The 18,694-nt window shown below is 40.2% G+C and overlaps 1 protein-coding gene and 2 non-coding genes across 3 annotated transcripts in view; 1 reads left to right on the top strand and 2 right to left on the bottom strand.

Annotated features, from left to right (window-relative positions):
• AKAP6 (A-kinase anchoring protein 6) overlaps nt 1-8,995 on the bottom strand; it is a 578,687-nt gene extending 569,692 nt beyond the window's left edge. Inside the window, exon 1 of the mRNA XM_033851195.2 lies at nt 8,660-8,995. The gene's annotated coding sequence lies outside the window, so the exon portion shown is untranslated. The remainder of the gene's footprint in view (nt 1-8,659) is intronic.
• Nucleotides 8,996-9,206: 211 nt separating this feature from the next.
• LOC117311509 (U6 spliceosomal RNA) lies at nt 9,207-9,313 on the top strand. Its single transcript, XR_004525704.1, has one exon. It is a non-coding gene; the product is annotated as a U6 spliceosomal RNA (small nuclear RNA).
• A 1,035-nt stretch (nt 9,314-10,348) lies between these two features.
• Nucleotides 10,349-10,455, bottom strand: LOC117311510 (U6 spliceosomal RNA). The gene has a single exon (XR_004525705.1). It is a non-coding gene; the product is annotated as a U6 spliceosomal RNA (small nuclear RNA).
• Between the last annotated feature and the right edge of the window lie 8,239 nt (nt 10,456-18,694).

Consider the following 18,694-nt stretch of genomic DNA (forward strand, 5'->3'; position numbering starts at 1 on the left):
ATTTTACAGATCTTTTCCTGTAATTAATATCTGGTCTGATAGCGTTGTGGTCGGGAAAGATACTTGATACAATTTCAATTTTCTTAAATTTACCAAGGCTTGATTTGTGACCCAAGATATGATCTATCCTGGAGAATGTTCCATGAGCACTTGAGAAAAATGTGTATTCTATGTTTTTGGATGGAATGTCCTATAAATATCAATGAAGTCCATCTTGTTTAATGTATCATTTAAAGCTTGTGTTTCCTTATTTATTTTCATTTTGGATGATCTGTCCATTGGTGAAAGTGGGGTGTTAATGTCCCCTACTATGAATGTGTCATTGTCAATTTCCCCTTTTATGGCTGTTAGTATTTGCCTTATGTATTGAGGTGCTCCTATGTTGGGTGCATAAATATTTACAATTGTTATATCTTCTTCTTGGATCGATCCCTTGATCATTATGTAGTGTCCTTCTTTGTCTCTTCTAATAGTCTTTATTTTAAAGTCAGTTTTGTCTGATATGAGAATTGCTAGTCCAGCTTTATTTTGATTTCCATTTGCATGGAATATCTTTTCTCATCCCCTCACTTTCAGTCTGTATGTGTCTCTAGGTCTGAAGTGGGTCTCTTGTATACAGCATATATATGGGTCTTGTTTTTGTATCCATTCAGCCAGTCTGTGTCTTTTGGTGGGAGCATTTAATCCATTTACATTTAAGGTAATTATCGATATGTACGTTCCTATTCCCATTTTCTTAATTGTTTTGGGTTTGTTATTGTAGGTCTTTTCCTTCTCTTGTGTTTCTTGCCTAGAGAAGTTCCTTTAGCATTTGTTGTGAAGCTGGTTTGGTGGTGCTGAACTCTCTCAGCTTTTGCTTGTCTGTAGAGGTTTTAATTTCTCCATCAAATCTGAAAGAGAGGGCTTCCCTGGTGGCGCAGTGGTTGAGAGTCCACCTGCCAATGCGGGGGACACGGGTTCATGCCCCGGTCTGGGAAAATCCCACATGCTGCGGAGCAGCTGGGCCTGTGATCCATGGCTGCTGAGCCTGCGCGTCCAGAGCCTGTGCTCCGCAACGGGAGAGGCCACAACACTGAGAGGCCCATGTACCGGAAAAAAAAAAAAAAAAATCTGAATGAAATCCCTGCTGGATAGAGTAATCTTGGTTGTAGGTTTTTCTCCTTCATCACTTTAAATATGTCCGGCCACTCCCTTCTTGCTTGCAGAGTTTCTGCTGAAAGATCAGCTCTTAACCTTATGGGGATTCCCTTGTGTGTTATTTGTTGTTTTTCCCTTGCTGCTTTTAATATGTTTTCTTTGTATTTAATTTTTGACAGTTTGATTAATATGTGTCTTGGCGTGTTTCTCCTTGGATTTATCCTGTATGGGACTCTCTGTGCTTCCTGAACTTGATTAACTATTTCCTTTCCCATATTAGGGAAGTTCAACTATAATCTCTTCAAATATTTTCTCAGTCCCTTTCTTTTTCTCTTCTTCTTCTGGGACCCCTATAATTCGAATATTGGTGCATTTAATGTCGTCCCAGCGGTCTCTGAGACTTCCTCAGTTCTTTTCATTCTTTTTTCTTTATTCTGCCCTGCAGTAGTTATTTCCACTATTTTATCTTCCAGGTCACTTGTCCGTCGTTCTGCCTCAGTTATTCTGCTATTGATCCCTTCTAGAGTGCTGTTAATTTCATTTATTGTGTTGTTCATCGTTGCTTGTTTCCTCTTTAGTTCTTCTAGGTCCTTGTTAAATGTTTCTTGCATATTCCCTATTCTATTTCCAAGATTTTGGATCATCTTTACTATCACTATTCTGAATTCTTTTTCAGGTAGACTGCCTATTTCCTCTTCATTTGTTAGGTCTGGTGGGTTTTTTTTCTTGCTCCTTCATCTGCTGTGTGTTTTTCTGTCTTCTCATTTTGCTTGTCTTACTGTGTTTGGAGTCTCCTTTTTGCAGGCTGCAAGTTCGTATTTCCCATTGTTTTTGGTGTCTATCCCCAATGGCTAAAGTTGGTTCAGTGGGTTGTGTAGGCTTCCTGGTGGAGGGTACTGGTGCCTGTGTTCTGTTGGATGAGGCTGGATCTTGTCTTTCTGGTCGGCAGGTCCACATCTGGTGGTGTGTTTTGGGGTGTTTGTTGTCTTATTATGATTTTAGGCAGCCTCTCCGCTAATGGGTGGGGTTGTGTTCCTGTCTTGCTAGTCGTTTGGCATAGGGTGTCCAGCGCTGTAGTTTGCTGGTCGTTTAGTGAGGCTGGGTGTTGGTGTTGAGATGGAGATCTCTGGGAGATTTTTGCCGTTTGATATTACGTGGAGCTGGGAGGTCTCTTGTGGACCACTGTCCTGAAGTTGGCTCTCCCACCTCAGAGGCACAGCACTGACTCCTGGCTGTAGCACCAAGAGTTTTCATCCACACGGCTCAGAATAAAAAGGAGAAAAAGTAGAAAGAAAGAAAGAAAGAAAGAAAGAAAGAGAATAAAAGAATATAAAATAAGATAAAATAAAGTTATTAAAATGAAAAATTAAAAATTATTAAGAAAAAATTTTTTTAAGTAAAAAAAAAAAAACTGGACAGAGAGGACCCTAGGAGAAATGGTGAAAGCAAAGCTATACAAACAAAATCTCACACAGAAGCATACACATACACACTCAAAGAAAGAGGAAAAGGGGAAAAAATAATAAATCTTGCTCTCAAAGTCCACCTCCTCAATTTGGGATGATTCGTTGTCTATTCAGGTATTGCACCGATGCAGGGTATATCAAGTTGATTATGGAGCTTGAATCCGCTGCTTCTGAGGCTGCTGGGAGAGATTTCCCTTTCTCTTCTTAGTTTGCACAGCTCCCGGGGTTCAGCTTTCAATTTGGACCCGCTCCTGCATGTAGGTCACCGGAGGGAGTCTGTTCTTCTCTCAGACAGGATGGGGTTAAAGGAGCCGCTGATTTAGGGGCTCTGGTTCACTCAGGCCAGGGGGAGGGAGGGGCATGGTGTGCGGGGCGAGCCTGTGGCGGAAGAGGCCAGCGGGACGTTGCACCAGCGTGAGGTGCACCGCATGTTCTCCCAGGGAAGTTGTCCCTGTATCCCGGGACCCTGGCAGCGGCGGGCTGCACATGCTCCCGGGAGGGGAGGTGTGGATAGTGACCTGTGCTCGCACACAGGCTTCTTGGTGGTGGCAGCAGCAGCCTTAGTGCCTCATGCCCATCTCTGGGGTACGCACTGTTAGCAGCGGCTCGCGCCCGTCTCTGGAGCTCCTTTAACCAGAGCTCTTAATCCAAATTTGTTGTTTTAAACCAAAAAGAAAAAAAAATGTACTGTTTTACTCTTCAGTTTATGTTGCTTATCTTGATTCTGACAAATCCTATTTTTTCAGCGGTTACTGGCAACATCCCCATGAAAGCATGAGGGCTTTTCAGGGAAGAATTATGGTCTGAGCCAGTGCTAAAAGCTGTGATTTCAGGTGGCTACGGTCTCAGCACCACTCACCAGTCTTTTTACACACATTGTTCCTCTTTTCCCAATTGCCCTATTGGATATCTTACTTAAATCAAACTTTCCCAAATTTTTGAGTACCACCTTTGGGATTTTTACCATATCAAAGTAGCACCTGAGGTAATAGTAACTGAATCCCTTTCTTCAAATTAATTTTTTTTTTTTTTTTTTTTTTTTTTTTTTCCGGTACGTGGGCCTCTCACTGTTGTGGCCTCTCCCGTTGCAGAGCACAGGCTCCGGACGTGCAGGCTCAGCAGCCATGGCTCATGGGCCCAGCCACTCCGCAGCATGTGGGATCTTCCCGGACCAGGGCACGAACCCGTGTCCCCTGCATCGGCAGGCGGACTCTCAACCACTTCGCCACCAGGGAAGCCCTAACTTAACTTTTAAACAGTACTTTTGCTTTATAAGTAATATCCATAAAATATTAGGTTTGATGTGCTAATTGTTTATTTCCAATACACATTTAAAAACAAAACTATTAAAATGAAAAAACACCCTCTGCATTAAAATAAACTCATAACTATTAAACTTTTAAAAAACAACTCTGCCTATGTACCCACGAAAATCGCCTCAAAGTACATCAGTGACTTAGCTCCTCCACTTTGTGAAATACTTTCCTAAGCCTTTGCTACCCTCCCCAGGCCTTCTACCCAAACCTAGCCCTTCATCCTCAGCAGACTCCCTCACCTCCTAGATTCTTAAAAAGAGAATCCATCAGACTTGAAATCCATCAAGCATCTCCCTGTATATTCCCACTCCATACACACCCCTGAAAGCACACCTGCATCTGCTCTCATCCTTGTTTCTTCCTGCTCTGCTCTCAGAAGAGGAGCCTGACCTTCTTTCTGTTAAAGAAATGTCTGAAGCCCATCCTGATGCACTGCCTCAAGGATCTTACCATTAACAAAGTCTAGTTTGCCAAAGATTTACCTAAATTATGGGAACTTGAATTCTTTAAATGATTCTGAGCTGATTTCTTTTAAAATAGTTTTTAAATCTGGCACATTTTAAATCTCAGAAATTCAACCTCCTTATTTTCTGAGAATTACAGGAATATTATATTTAAATAAGCACTTATTTATCTCATAAGTCAATCAGAACAGGACTTCTTTAATTTAGGAAATTTTATAATCTAATAATACCATCTGGACTCAGGAAAGCGTTACACATCCATACAATGAGACGTAAAGATCTTTTGGAATTACAGACATATACACATACAGACACAGAGTTTATCATTTCAATTTTAAAATTTCAGTCATGAGTTAATAGTAAACACAGAAGCACAAAAAATTTACTGGTTCATATATCAAAGAGCTGTTCTCCTTCTTGGTGGAATACAACATACTTAACTTATTTGAGCCCAAATAAATGAATAAGCAAACAAACAAGACTAACAAACTAGTTTCTCTGTTGTCTCTCACCCAACAGAGAAAAGAGCTCTACAAATCATTAATCCGTTCACATGTTCTGGTCAGAACATAACACCAAATTCCTAATCATTGCTACCAAGAGTGGGCAATGACATTGCTGTAAGCACAACAAAGACAAACCACAAAATTAATAGAGAACAATATTAAAACTAGAAAAACAGAGTGCAAAGTGAAGTTGTCATTTTGAGAGCCAAAAAAAAGATGTGTCTGGGCGTTAAGCAACCCATGAGCTGCATTTCCCTGGTCAGAACTATACCTAGTTTTGTTAGGTGAATCCATTGGGCAACTCAGTAGAAGACCTCCGAACTGTTAAAAGACATTTGGGAAAAAAAAGGTAAAAATCATGCCTCTCATACAGATATAAAATGAACATGTGTTAAAGATTGTATTGAATGTATTAATCAATGAAGAAACAAGGTAGACATTGTAACCAGCTCAAAGGAGAAATCAAAACCCACAAACTTATATAGAGTAAAGGAATGTTGAAATGAATCTGCAAATGGAAGCAAAACAAGCTTCTTCCACAGTGGTAGAGAGAAGTCAACTGAACCTCTACTGGTAAGGATAGATTTTGCATGTCTATAAACAAGAATTATTTTGTATTGCTATCAGTTATCTACAATTTACAGAGTTTTAAGATAGTTTCCATAGATTTGGAATCAGATAACCCTAATCAGATAACCCTGGGGGATTGTCTAGATTCTAGATAATGCAGTTGTCCACCTGGGCACAAATTTTTCCCATACAAGAGACACCTCACCCATGAAAACAGAAGAAACAGGGATGTATGTGAATATAAGCAAATCTGTAATAAGGACAAGAAATTAAGGAAGCTCATCTCTGATAAGTCTCTTGTGCATGCTTTCCCCTCTTCCCCCTTCCCACTCTCCCCATAAAACAAAACATGAGATTTATCTGCTACTACAAATCAAAGGAACTGGTTGCTATGAAAGGGCTCCATGCACAAAAATATCTCACACCAGCCTTACCACAGTGACTTTCTCATTTCAGTAAAAGTAGCCTTTAAGCCACAGATAGGTCATCTGGGAGATATGCTGTATCATCCTTTGCCTTGGCACTGGCCAATCCTCTGGGAATCTATCTCTAGGCAAGTTTGGGAAACCCTGCTCTATCACCTTTTAGTTTATGGAGTTAGCCAGAAGAGCCCTGAAAAGATGAAACCCAGGACTAGTAAGTTCTGAAAGGTCCTCGGAGTTCTTTTTAGGTGGGATATTTAGGAGGTGTCCTGGGGAGTCAATGGGTGCAACATGAGGGAAGGGGGAATGGCCATAAAAGGGAAGGAATAGTAAAGGAAGGGGGCTAGTGGGGAACTCCAACGAGCTTCTTCAGTAGAGCAACTCAGAGAAATGGAGAACAATTAAATCAGAACCTTCAGGGGAGGGCTCTGGCACGGATATTTTAAAAAGCTCTCATGGTGATTACAAACTGCAGCCCAGGTTGCTAACCTCTGTTCCCCAGCTGAAGTTCACCAATTTCACACCAGGTAAAGCTGGTCACTGATACTGTGGTTCTAAGTGACTCATCTGTTCCCTGTTCAAGAAGATGTGAGCATTTTGGTTGAGCTTCCTCTTCATTTTAATTAGAGCAAAATTCCTAAAGAGGAAATGACTTGTGGGTTTTGCCTGTTTCAACTGAGTCACATCACTGAATGTTCCCTTTCGGTGAATAAAAAGAAAAAGAATAAGGTAGATTTTCCGCTTATCAGTGTGTACTATCCTGTTGTTGCAGTAAAATGAGCAGGACTCAGAAACGTGGCTGTAAAATGACAGGCTTGAAGTCTTTATTCTTTTCTAAGCTATTGCAAAGAGTATGACCTAGTAATACTACAAGTGGTACAGAAGGAAGAGAAATGAATTTGGCCTCAGAAGATGGTAGGACCAGTGCCAGTACTGCCCAGGGAAATCACTACACACTTACCTCAGCCTCAGTTTCCTTCTCTGAAAAATGAGATTTTCCATCTCTTTGGATCTATAATGCCACTGATTGTAAGATGCACCAGTTTTACATACCACTAAGAAAACATAGATGATTGTTTTATTCCACTGCTAATGTAAATAGTTAGAATTATTATGATGACAGCATTTATTGGTAACAGAGTCCAAATGTTCCAGGATATAAAAATAAAACGCTTTTTTTCTTGTTAAAAAATCGGATAAGTTGAGAAAAATCCTTTAAATCAACCTTTTCTAAAGTCTGTTTATTAAAAAATGCCTAGTGAGACTCCTCATGTGAGATCTTAAGATACAAAAGATTATCTAACTAAAAAGCCACCTTCCTCAGAACGTTCCTATATGACCTCCAAAAGACGTGTTTAAAGATCACTATCTCCCCGTAAAAAAGCGATTGGAGACTTACACATACTTAACTGGTGATAAGAACAGGAATTGTTTTCGTCAAAATCTAAATATGGGATCTTAAATATTTTGTAGTTTGGCACAAGCCAATAGGGTTTCAATGCTGCAAATGTGTAGTGAGAAAACATGAGGGTGATTACAAAGGCATGAGGTGAACTGGGTAAATATGCTCAGTTAGTGAGGTATTCGATGTAGCTGGGAGGAGGGACAGGATAGAGAAAGAAGAAACAGGAGGAGAAGAGTAGGAGAACACAAGAGTTTTGGGGGGGAAAAAAAGACAACTGTGTAACAGAAAGGAGAGAACAGAGTAAGGAAATCTAAGATGTTAATTTGAACACCTCCAGCAACTGTCCTCCTAGGTGAGGCCTTCAATAAATATATAGCCTGACAGAAAACATTCAGAAAATATCCAGAAAAGAAACAGCCTGCCTTCAAATAGTGATATGGGTGGGTGGGACTATTTTTCTTACCCAATTGATTCTACACAAGAAAAGTGTAGCTAAAGAAAAGCAGACTGTGTGAGGGAGGTGGTGTCTGGAGACCCGTTGCTGGCTCCATAAGAGCCTCTTAGCAGTGAGGAGACAGAAACTGGGCTCCAATCCAGCCTAAGCAAGAAAGGCAATTTGTTAGCTCATGTAACCAAATCACGGAAAGGACTGAACGACCAACGACACGCTTCCTTCATTTCTTTTCCTGGTCTTTTTCTCTCAATTTCTTCCTTGGGGTACAGAAGTTGGACATCAAGGGCCTTGGGTTTACATCCTTATAGCTCATGAGCCAAGGGTTAAAAACAAACCAACAAACAGACCGCCAGACCCTCTACCTGGGCAACGTTCATCAGTGTATTCTAAAATCATTAAGTGAAAGATGTATGAGAAACTTGATAATGGAGGGATCAGGCTACTGACCTCACCTGAACCCACTGGTGCAGCCGGACATTACCTGCCTTATGTTGAGATGCAATAGGTAGAATACGCCCTACCAATGGGGCTCTAAAGCTTAAGAAATAAATTAAACCAGGACCTAATTATGGCTTTAGATCTAACTACAAACTTTCAAGAAACATGGAGGATAGAGAAACAAGTTTAACGACATCATCAGTAATACATAAGCCAAATGAAAGAAATGTGACGTTTCATGGTGCAAGTATCCGGTTTCCTCAACAAATCAAGAGCGTGAAGAGAAATGGCGGTGGGGGGAGGGCGGGAGTGGAGAGGGGGCTTTAGGAGATTAATAGAGACCTAAGAGGCACAGCAACCAAACACCATGTGGGAGGACTGAACCTCGTTTGGATCCTTACGACAAACCACCAATAAAAGGCAACTTTAAAACAAGGAAATTGGAACGTAGAGTGAATATTAGGTGACATTAAGGAATTACCTTAACTCTTCGAGGTGTGATAATGGCTGGGTGATTACTTTTTTTTTTTTTTCCAAGTACTCATCAAAGGAAGTTTAAGTGGGAAACGACGTGCTCTGAAGTGCTGCACCAACCCAGGCGGCTCACTCCGCATCACGGCAGCCTCACGCACCGCGCGGGTCCCGCTCGTTCGCCGCGTCCTCGAGGGCGCCGCGCGCAGGGCACGCCGCCGCGCGCAAGGCAGGCCGCCGCGCTCGCCACTCCCGGCATGCTCCGCGGGCCGAGCGCCCCGGCGAGAGGACCCAACGTCCCGGACCTGGGACCCGCGACGGAGCCACTTACCCAAGGTGCCCCGGGCCCTCATTTGCATGTCGCTCCGAAAGATGAACTCGACAGATCGTCGCAGTCTAGCGACTACAGCACCAAATGTGCGAGCCTCATGAGTGGGGCTCGACATCAAATTTCCTAAACGTTCGGCGATCGCCGGGAAGACTCTCAGTTCAGTCACCGTAAGTGTAAGAGTCCAGAGTCACCGTGCTTTATATATGCTGTGGGTAAGATAAATCTCGTGCTCGCTTCGGCAGCACATATACTAAAATTGGAACGATACAGAGAAGATTAGCATGGCCCCTGCGCAAGGATGACACGCAAATTCGTGAAGCGTTCCATATTTTGTGCCCTTCCCCACCGTCCCGACCCCTGTGCTCATTAACACAAAAAACAGTGGGGTTTTGAGAGGCAGCTCTGGAGACCGCTCTGAGGCCTCCTGCATGGCTCTCCCACCGGATACTTCTTCCTCCCAGGGTCGATTCTATCTCGATGGCCTCCCGGCATGCCCGTGGCCCGACCTGTCTCATTTCTATTATTAAACTGCCTCGATAATCTTGCTGTCTGCAGTCGAATGCTTGTTACCATTGGTTAAAATCTGCTTTTGGTTTGGGCAATTAACTTTTCTCTTAAATTTCCCATCACAGAATCCACCCGATTTAGGTAAAGCGGCATTTTGAGTGATAAAATGATCAGATAAAAATGACTTCTTAGGAAAGCAGATCAGAATGGGCTTGCTGCTTCTAGCCAGTTTTCAACTGGTGCTGGAGCTCTAGGATCCACAGGCACCGGCCAACATTGATCTCATCCGTTATAACCACTCCTTGGTAACAGTCCCTGCTTTTGTGTAGCTCAGTCTGAGAGCGTACGAACTCCGGTCTAAAACGACAAAAGAATGTCACAAAGTAGGCCCAAGATTTGTGCACTGCTGTTGCTTACTTCCTTTAGCAAGGATTCATTAACTTCGCAATAATTCAGTGACTTAATAATTTAGAAATGATTTGGTATGGACTCATCGAGCGATTCATGTGTCAGTCTATAGTGAATAAGAGCTGGGCCTCTGGAGTTTGTGTTGTTAAGGGAGACAGACCATAAGTAAGGTGATTTCAGAACTTTCAAGTTCTATGAAGGAAATGCAAGTTGACATTTTCTCATTTCCAAGATACGTAGAAACGACATATTTGCACGTAAATTCCCAGGTGTGCAACTCGGCTTCATTCACATTTCATACATTGCCTTACACGAACATTTTTATAGTGAAAAATCACTATAGTGAAAATCACTTAATTTCAGCATTAAGTGCCAGACGTTGTGCTTCCGGCCCATAGCTTTTCCTTTAGGAGCTGATGAACAAAGGGTGTCCAGATGGTGTGTGGAAGAGCACAAAATATGGAACGCTTCACGAATTTGCGTGTCATCCTTGCGCAGGGGCCATGCTAATCTTCTCTGTATCGTTCCAATTTTAGTATATGTGCTGCCGAAGCGAGCACGCTATACTCTCCCCCTACAGCCTATATAAGGCACGGGAGTTTCTCGCTTCTTTCGCTTACGGTGACTGAATTGCGCGTCTTCCCAGCCACCGTCGAACGTTTAGGGAAATCTGATGTCTCGCAACCACTGAGCAGGCTCGCACATTTGGTGCTATGACTGCTAAACCGCGAGGGCTGTTGGGTTCACCTTTCGGAGGGACATGCAAATGAGCGCCCGGGGCACCTTGGGTAAGAAGCCCCGTCACGGGCCCCAGGTCCCGGGCTGTGGGCCCTCCCGCGGGGGCGCTCGGCTCGCGGAGCATGCCGGGAGTGGCGAGCGCGGCGCACTCGAAGACCCGGCCAGCGAGGTGGACACGCGCCCTCTGAGGCGGCCGCGATGCGGAGTGGGCCACCAGGCTGGCGCGATTGAGGCGGCCCTGGCGGCCTGCATGGAACAAGCGGCGCTTCTCCCAAGTCTCTTTAAGGTTTACGAATCGGTTGGCTTGCTGGGCCACCAACCAGGACGCTGGGTCACTAGGGTTCTGGATCGAGCTCGGGTCCTCCCAGCAAAATATGGAACGTGTCACCGATATTTCACCCATGAAATAGGAGCCTTGTGCCAGTTCCAGAGACTTTGCTGAAATGGCGAAGCCCACCGTCCAGCTCTCCGGGAGATTCCTCCCAACGACTGACCACTCAGATATGATGGTCAGCACCACACTCTAGGACGCCCTGGGCTCTTCGAGTATTAGCACAAGTGTCTCGATCTGAGTCCATTCTGCGCAGGCGTCATTGGGATGGGGGGTGGAGCTAGCATGGGCGACCACGCCCTTCACAAGTGTCATCCCTTAGGCCGCCTTCTAGCCTGGCCTCCAACCCACTGGAACACGCTGAAGCGCACCTGTTCGGCCTGAGAGATGGATTCGAAGAATTAAACTGTTAGAGCTGAACTGGAGAATCATTCTTGTACTTAAGTGTACTTCCCCACACCCTAACCCTAGCCCTATTATGCTACAAACATGCAGGACAGATCTACCTGCAAGAAATACTGGAATGTTAGTGTTAAAACATTCTGATATTAACTGGCTCAAGTTACAGCCTTACACGTAGTGAACTGAGGGCCAAAGGTGAAAACCTTCATATATTGAAGTGAAGGGCACAGGTTTGCCTGCGTTGTGTAAAAATGGCACCCTCAACAAGGAATATGGCATATTTATAGAATAAGTGAAGTTTTGTTTCTTTTTTCTCCTTCCTATGGTCGTCCTATCCTTTCCACAACATAATAGTTTGAAGTAAAAACCTGTGAAAGATAAGTAATTTTGAGAAGTTTTAAAATTGGTATCCAGTTTTATGATGTACAAAAAGAAAGTAGTGTGAAACCATGTAAGAGTTTCTGGTATTGCTGAAACAAAAATAGAGAAAGGAACAGAAAGCCTATAGGGATTATTTATTGCTCAACCTTTCTTTCTCAGTGTTTATAGTTATAATTCTTTACTTTCACAGCTTTTGAAAAGTAATAAAATATACTGTTCTTCCCCCCCCCCCCAAACTAGGCAAAAAATGACAGCCGGTTAAGTTTCCCAATTACAAATAAAATATGCTTTGATGTATTTCTTCTAATAGCCTGTCTTTCCAATAAGCATTTCTGACTTCAAAGCTATTAAGAAATAGTAAATTGATGTTCAATTTTATGATTTGAAGAAATATATCAAAACCCCTTCATGTTCTTAGGAAGGATGGTCAGAGTTCCTGGGACATAAGCTCGATGTCTCTAACAAGTTGTAAGCTCCTTCAGTCAACTACACTTCTGGATGACCATGTTTAAACCAGGAAAAGGAAAAATGTTTATATTCTGAAAAGAGGAAAAATGTTTACCACAGACAGAAAAAAGATTTGAAAGTTGACTAAAGATCAAATCCTTTGGAGGAAAAATCTTTATAATGGCTTTAAATTATCAGATGTGTACAGAAATAGCAAAAATGCATGTTTTTAGAGTCATGGCACTTTTGAACAATGAGCTGTTAAAGAACTAGAGCAGAATTTCTCACAGGTGATATATGCATGACCCCCTTTAAAACAATAAATTCTCTCTAGGCTCCCAGTATTCCCAAATTACTTCTATTATATTGTTATTTAAATATGTGTAAACATAAAACTGGGTATAAACTCATGCTTATAGCTGTTACCTACTCTAAAACCAAAGCAGATTTACAAATTAAACACACAACTGCAAATCAATACAATTCAAATTTATTGCAGTGATAATGATAATGTCTTTGGCTGAAACTGAATAACCACTGTTGGATTTGATAGTGGAAAGATGTAGCCTCAGGTTCAGTTCTATACTTAATTTGTTTCTGTGTTTTGACTAATGCAGAGAATGCCAGTTCCCATAAGTATGTTCTGAAAAAACTGAACCTTTGTTTACTATCAAATTATATAGATACTGGAACATACTTTTTTGATATTGTAGCATTTTTGAAATCAGGACACAGCACACAATAGATGGGAGCTGAGACTCTATGAAATAAGGTAGTTTCGGAAAATTAGGCCTCCTAATTAACATTCTGCAGTGAGCAATACTTGCTTGATGACTCTGTAAAGCTGTATTACTTATTTCAACATGGAGTTGGCATAACAGTATAATTGAAATCAGCACTAAATGCATAATCAAATTTTGCTGAAATTTAGAACAAGATTATGTGAAGTTAGTTTTAAACTCCTAGAAATACTTTTTAAACTTTTTTTTTTCAATTTCAGCCCTGAGCTCATAGACTGTTGAAGGCAAAGAAGGAACTAGGTTTCTCACAGTGTTTTGTTTATATCTGGACATTTGGACAATATTTCAACAATTGTTGGCAAGAGAGAAAAGGATTAACAGAGAGGCTGTATAATCAAAATTACCCTCACCCCCAAAACAAGGCAGACAGGTTCCTACAGAGAAACAAGTCTGACACAGGCATCACAAGCCTTGTGGGTTTTCAACAGGCTCAGCGCCATGTTTACCACGAATGAGGCTTGAGAGTGCAGAATTTCACAGAGGCAATTAGATACTGAAAATGCCTCATTTACACCATTTCAAAATTGATCATAAATCAGATTTTATTATGATTGCTTCCACTCTGTTTTCAATTTAGAATATTCAAATTACCATTAAATCTTTATTTGTATAGAATGTCCTAAAGAATTTGGCTTTCTCTTGGTGCAAGTGCATCATTAATATTATTCAGTCTACCTCTGTTCATTTCTCATTAGCCTCCACAAAATAGTAAATACTCAGTGGCGTGTCATTTTCTTGATGAGAAATCAAAGTATTGATTTATTAAAAAGACAAGAAACTAAAGTCTTCATCATTGAAAATGTTATTCATATGTATGTTATTACTAGGAAATAGAAATTTTGCCTTCACAGACAACATAAGTATAATAGCAGACACTGGCCATTGCTGCCATTTAGATAGTAGGACATGCCAACCAAACAGCACTGACACATTGATGGTCCCTTAGTTCAGTAAGCTGAAATGGCAAAGGTAAATGCAAATTCATATTGAAATCTTTTGGCAATGCTTAGTTATAGCTAAAGATAACTTATTCAGAAGTTTCAGACTCTGCTTATTTTAATATTTTAGGATAATCATCCAAATATAAACAGTTTCTTTTGAAAATCCTGTAGAAAAGCCTCTGACCCCTGAGAATCTGTCTGAAGTCTCCAAGAGGTTCTAGATCCTAGTTTGAGAAACACGGTATAGGTTGATATAGAAAAATCTACTTTCTGGAGTTTGTGTAGCTTTATATGTGTCGTTTTCTTGAGAGGACAACTCAAGAATTAGAAATAGAAAAGGAGGGGGTCATAGTTATTGAGCACCAACTACTTGGTAGGCATTTTACATACAAGATTGCATTTAATGTTTGCAATTATTCTGAGGGGTAGGTATTATCCCATTCTACAGCTGAGGAAATTGATGCTCAAAGGAATTATGTACCTTGGGTAAATTCATATGGGTAATAATATTGGACTGGGGGAAGCCAGAATTCAAATTCAGTTTCCTCAGAATCCGAATCCACGCTCCTTCTTATTCCATAATTTTATTTAACATTAGAGGAATCCTAATGTAGCTTTAACCAGGAAAATCTTTATAAACTATTTTAAAATTCTTGGGCAATCAATACGTAGATCATAATAAGAGGAAAAACTTCAGTCAACTCTAGGTGTTCTGTTTCTAGCTTAGGAAGGAAAAAAATTGTCTCAACAGCTTATTTTTATCTTCCAAAATGTTCTGGGTTATGTTTTTTAGACCACTGAAGATAACTTATGAGTTAAAGGTAATATAATTGTTGTGGTCAAGAAAAAAAAAAACAGAAGAAAAAAAAGCCTGTGACCATAAAAAACAATAATAAAATGGCCCAATCCAGGATTTATGCCCATGTTGTCCTCCATTAAAACAAGTGATTCAGAATTGCCTTTAGTGGTCAGTTCTTTAAAAAAAATTAAGCAGAATAAAATAAAATTCAGTTTTTGAAAAATAATTGAATAAAATAAATAATAACTCAATTATTTGAATGCATGTTTTATCAACTAAAATCAGCTTTCTGTTTTAGGTAGTAAGCTTTTGTTTTAATCAAATAGTTTTCATTAATGAACCTCAGTAGAGTCACATAGAGTTCTAGCATTTCTGAGAGCTCCTAAAAAGGTAGGTAAAACGCAGGGTTGTTTTTTTTTTAAATACACAAAAATTAATTAGAGATGGAGATTCTAAAGGAAATAGGAAAATAGTTTTGCAACCTTAGGGTTAGCAAAGCTTTCTAAGATAGGACACAGAAAGCAGAAACCATTAAAAAGTTGATAACTGGACTTCATCAAAATTAAAAATTTTTGCTCATAAAAAGACACCATTAAAAAAAAAACAGGTAATCTAGAGGCTGGGAGAAAATATTCAGGAATATTTAACAATGAGATATCCAGAAAAGGACATGTATCTAGAATAAATCAGGAACTCTTACAACTCAATAAAAAGAACAACCCAAATAAAATGTGGCCAAAAGACTTAAACAGACACTTCACAAAAAAAGATATACAAATGGCTAATTAGCAAATAAAAAGATGCTCAACATCATTAATCATCAGCGAACTGTTAGTTTACACAATGAATACTATTTCATACCTATTAGAATGGCTAAAATGTAAAAGATTGATAATACCAAATATTGGCAATTATGTGGAGCAACTAAGAACTCTCATACATTGTTGGTGGGAGTATAAAATGATACAACATTCAAAGAACTGCTTGGCAGTTTCATATAAAGATAAACTGACACTGTGAACCATCAATTCCACTTCTATGTATTTGTCCATGAGAAATTAAGGCATATGTCCACAAAGATTTGTATAAGAAAGTTGGTAACTGCTTTACTCATAATAGTTCCAAACTGGAAACAGCCCAAATGTTCTCCATCAACAGGAAACTGGATAAACTGTAGTATATTAATACAATGGAATACTACTCAGCAATAAAAAGGATCATATCACTGATATGCATAGCAGCCTGGATGAATTTTACAGGTAAATTGTACAAAAGAAGCCAAACATAAAAGAATACATTTGTATGACTTCTTTCATATAAAGTTTAAGAACAAGCAATGCTAATCTAATAGTCATAGAAATCAGAACAGCCATTGCTTAGGGGGGAGAGGGATATGGGGAATGGACTGAATGTGGTACAGGGGAACTTTCTGAAATGATGTAAAGTTCTGTATCTTGATCAGTATGTGGGTTATATGGGTGTATACATTTGTCAAAACATATCAACTATACACATGAAATGTGTGCATCTCACAATTATCAATTATACTGCAATAAAAAACCATGCTTCCATAAAAAAGAAGAAAGCAGCAAGAACAAACGAATTGTTGCTGAAATCTAATGCCGAAGGGTTTGCTGTTTTTAACCAGTGCTCCTGGAACTTTATCTATACTCCCTTACTAGATATATATTGATCCCATCTAATAACAAGGCACTTAGTAAAGCTGGTAGATACTGCCTTTGTGGAGGCTTCATCAAGGTGAATTAATAGGTATACTTTCGGCACTTCCCTGGTGGTACAGTGGTTAAGAATCCATTTGCGAATGCAGGAGATACAAGTTTGAGCCCTCGTCCAGGAAGATCCCACATGCCAAGGAGCAACTAAACCCATGCGCCACAACTACTGAGCCTGCGCTCTAGAGCCCGTGTGCCACAACCACTGAAGCCCGCGCACCTAGAGCCCATGCTCCGCAACAAACGAAGCCACCACAATGAGAAGCCCGTGCACCACAACAAAGAGTAGCCCCTGCTCACTGCAACTATTAGAGAAAGCCCATATGCAGCAAGCAAGACCCAACACAGCCAAAAATAAATAAATATTTTTTTAAAAAAGAAACAGACAAATATACTTCTAAAGTAGTGCACTAAATATCTTTCAACTTACATTAATTCCTTTATTTAATAAATAGTTATTGAGCACCTATTGTGTGGCAGGTATTGTTCTAGGAACCAGGGGTAGAGCAGTGACCACGGAGTTTCACTTGAGTGTGGAAGAGACAGAGATTTTAAAAGTATTCAAATAAATACATGGGGTAATTTCAGATGGTGATAAATGCAATGAGGAAAATGAAATATCTGACCACATTTTACTCATTTCTGAGGCAGGGTGTGTGAATCACATATTTGCCTGTCAAACTGCATGTCACATTTAGCTCTGTTATGATTTCAAATATCAATTCTCAAATACTTTTGCTCTCACTCTATGAAGAAAACACATTTTCAAAACATGAGAACATGAAGGCCTATTTCACTGGTGCACATTTATGTACATTTTCTCACACACTCTTAAAAAAGGACAGATTGACAATTCACCAAATCATTACACATAAATTAAAAGCATATGGACTGTGCATTTAAGTAAAGAACACCACACTGTTAAGATCCACTATCATCCCTCAGTTTCACTGGGAACTCCCACTTTCTCCTCAAGGCTTGAATATTTAAGAAGGTATACTAGTAAGTGACTGGGGATTTCTAAAACCTACTGGCTTGAAATGACCCATGAAAATCATACTACATACCAAGCCCTCATTCATATAACATGTACGGTATAGGGAATAAAAGTTTCAGACTCTAAAGTCGTAGCAACTAGTTCACTGGAATTGTTCTAGAGTCATGCAGTTGAGCCACAGGATTTCACCAGTTTAAGCATCTGTTACCACACCATAGTATTGTTGCTCTTGATGTCTTAAAGTTTATTTTGGTTCTCATCAGTGGAGGAACAGAAAGAGATTCTAGCCATTGGTGTTTTAGCTTTGTTTGACATTGATGAAAAGCTAAAATTGTATTAGTCTCAACTACGGTGATCAACCCTTGTCCTAAAAACAACTTTCCCAAAGTCAGGTAGGCCTGTGCAAGCCAAAATGTGGGTGAAATTATTTCCTATAATTTTAGTTTCTATGATGCTTTATATCATTTTGAGAAATGGTGTTTTCTTTCATTAGTAAACCCTATTAGCACTTCAGGGAAAACAATGGGTGACAAGCATCTTTAATGTCACCTGCTTAGAAACAGAGACCATGCCAAAGGGCAGTGTGGTCTGCCCAGTGGCTCACTGGCAGAACTGAAATTAAACCAGAGAGTGCTGAACTTTCCATTTGGGGCTAATCTTCTAGCATCCCCTCTAAGCTACACAATTCATATGAAAGAAAAACTTTTGCTGATTGTCAGTGGAGTCTACACATGATGAAAATCGACATTTATGTTCATTCACCTTTCAAAATAATGATGATAACGGTGATGATAGCTCTTGAGAAACCATGAAGCAGGTATTCAAGCGAAAGCAAGCAATTAAAGAGAAGGACAACTGGGGCTGCATAGTCACCTGAACAAAGGACAATTAAGAATCAAAATGATAAATAGTAATAGTAATAAGAGTGAAAATGGACTCCTACAATTTATATGGTGAGGCTGAGGGTTTTTTTTTCTTATTTTATGAAAATATATCCACAGTGTTAGTATTCACATGAATAAATAATAAAATTCAATTCGTTTTATCTTTTTGAGCAGAGTGAGGTTGATGGCAGAGACAGAAGAACGCCTGTGATCAAATCTCACTCCATGTCTTCTATCCGAAGTGTTTTACATTCTAGGCTAAGAAAACAAGGCCAAATCATACAATCATGTATTGGAGGGCACACATAAATGGTGTCTGAAGTCACCCTAATATGTTTTATCCTCC

This window comes from Tursiops truncatus, chromosome 2 (genome assembly GCF_011762595.2).
Source record: "Tursiops truncatus isolate mTurTru1 chromosome 2, mTurTru1.mat.Y, whole genome shotgun sequence".
NCBI lineage: Eukaryota > Metazoa > Chordata > Mammalia > Artiodactyla > Delphinidae > Tursiops > Tursiops truncatus.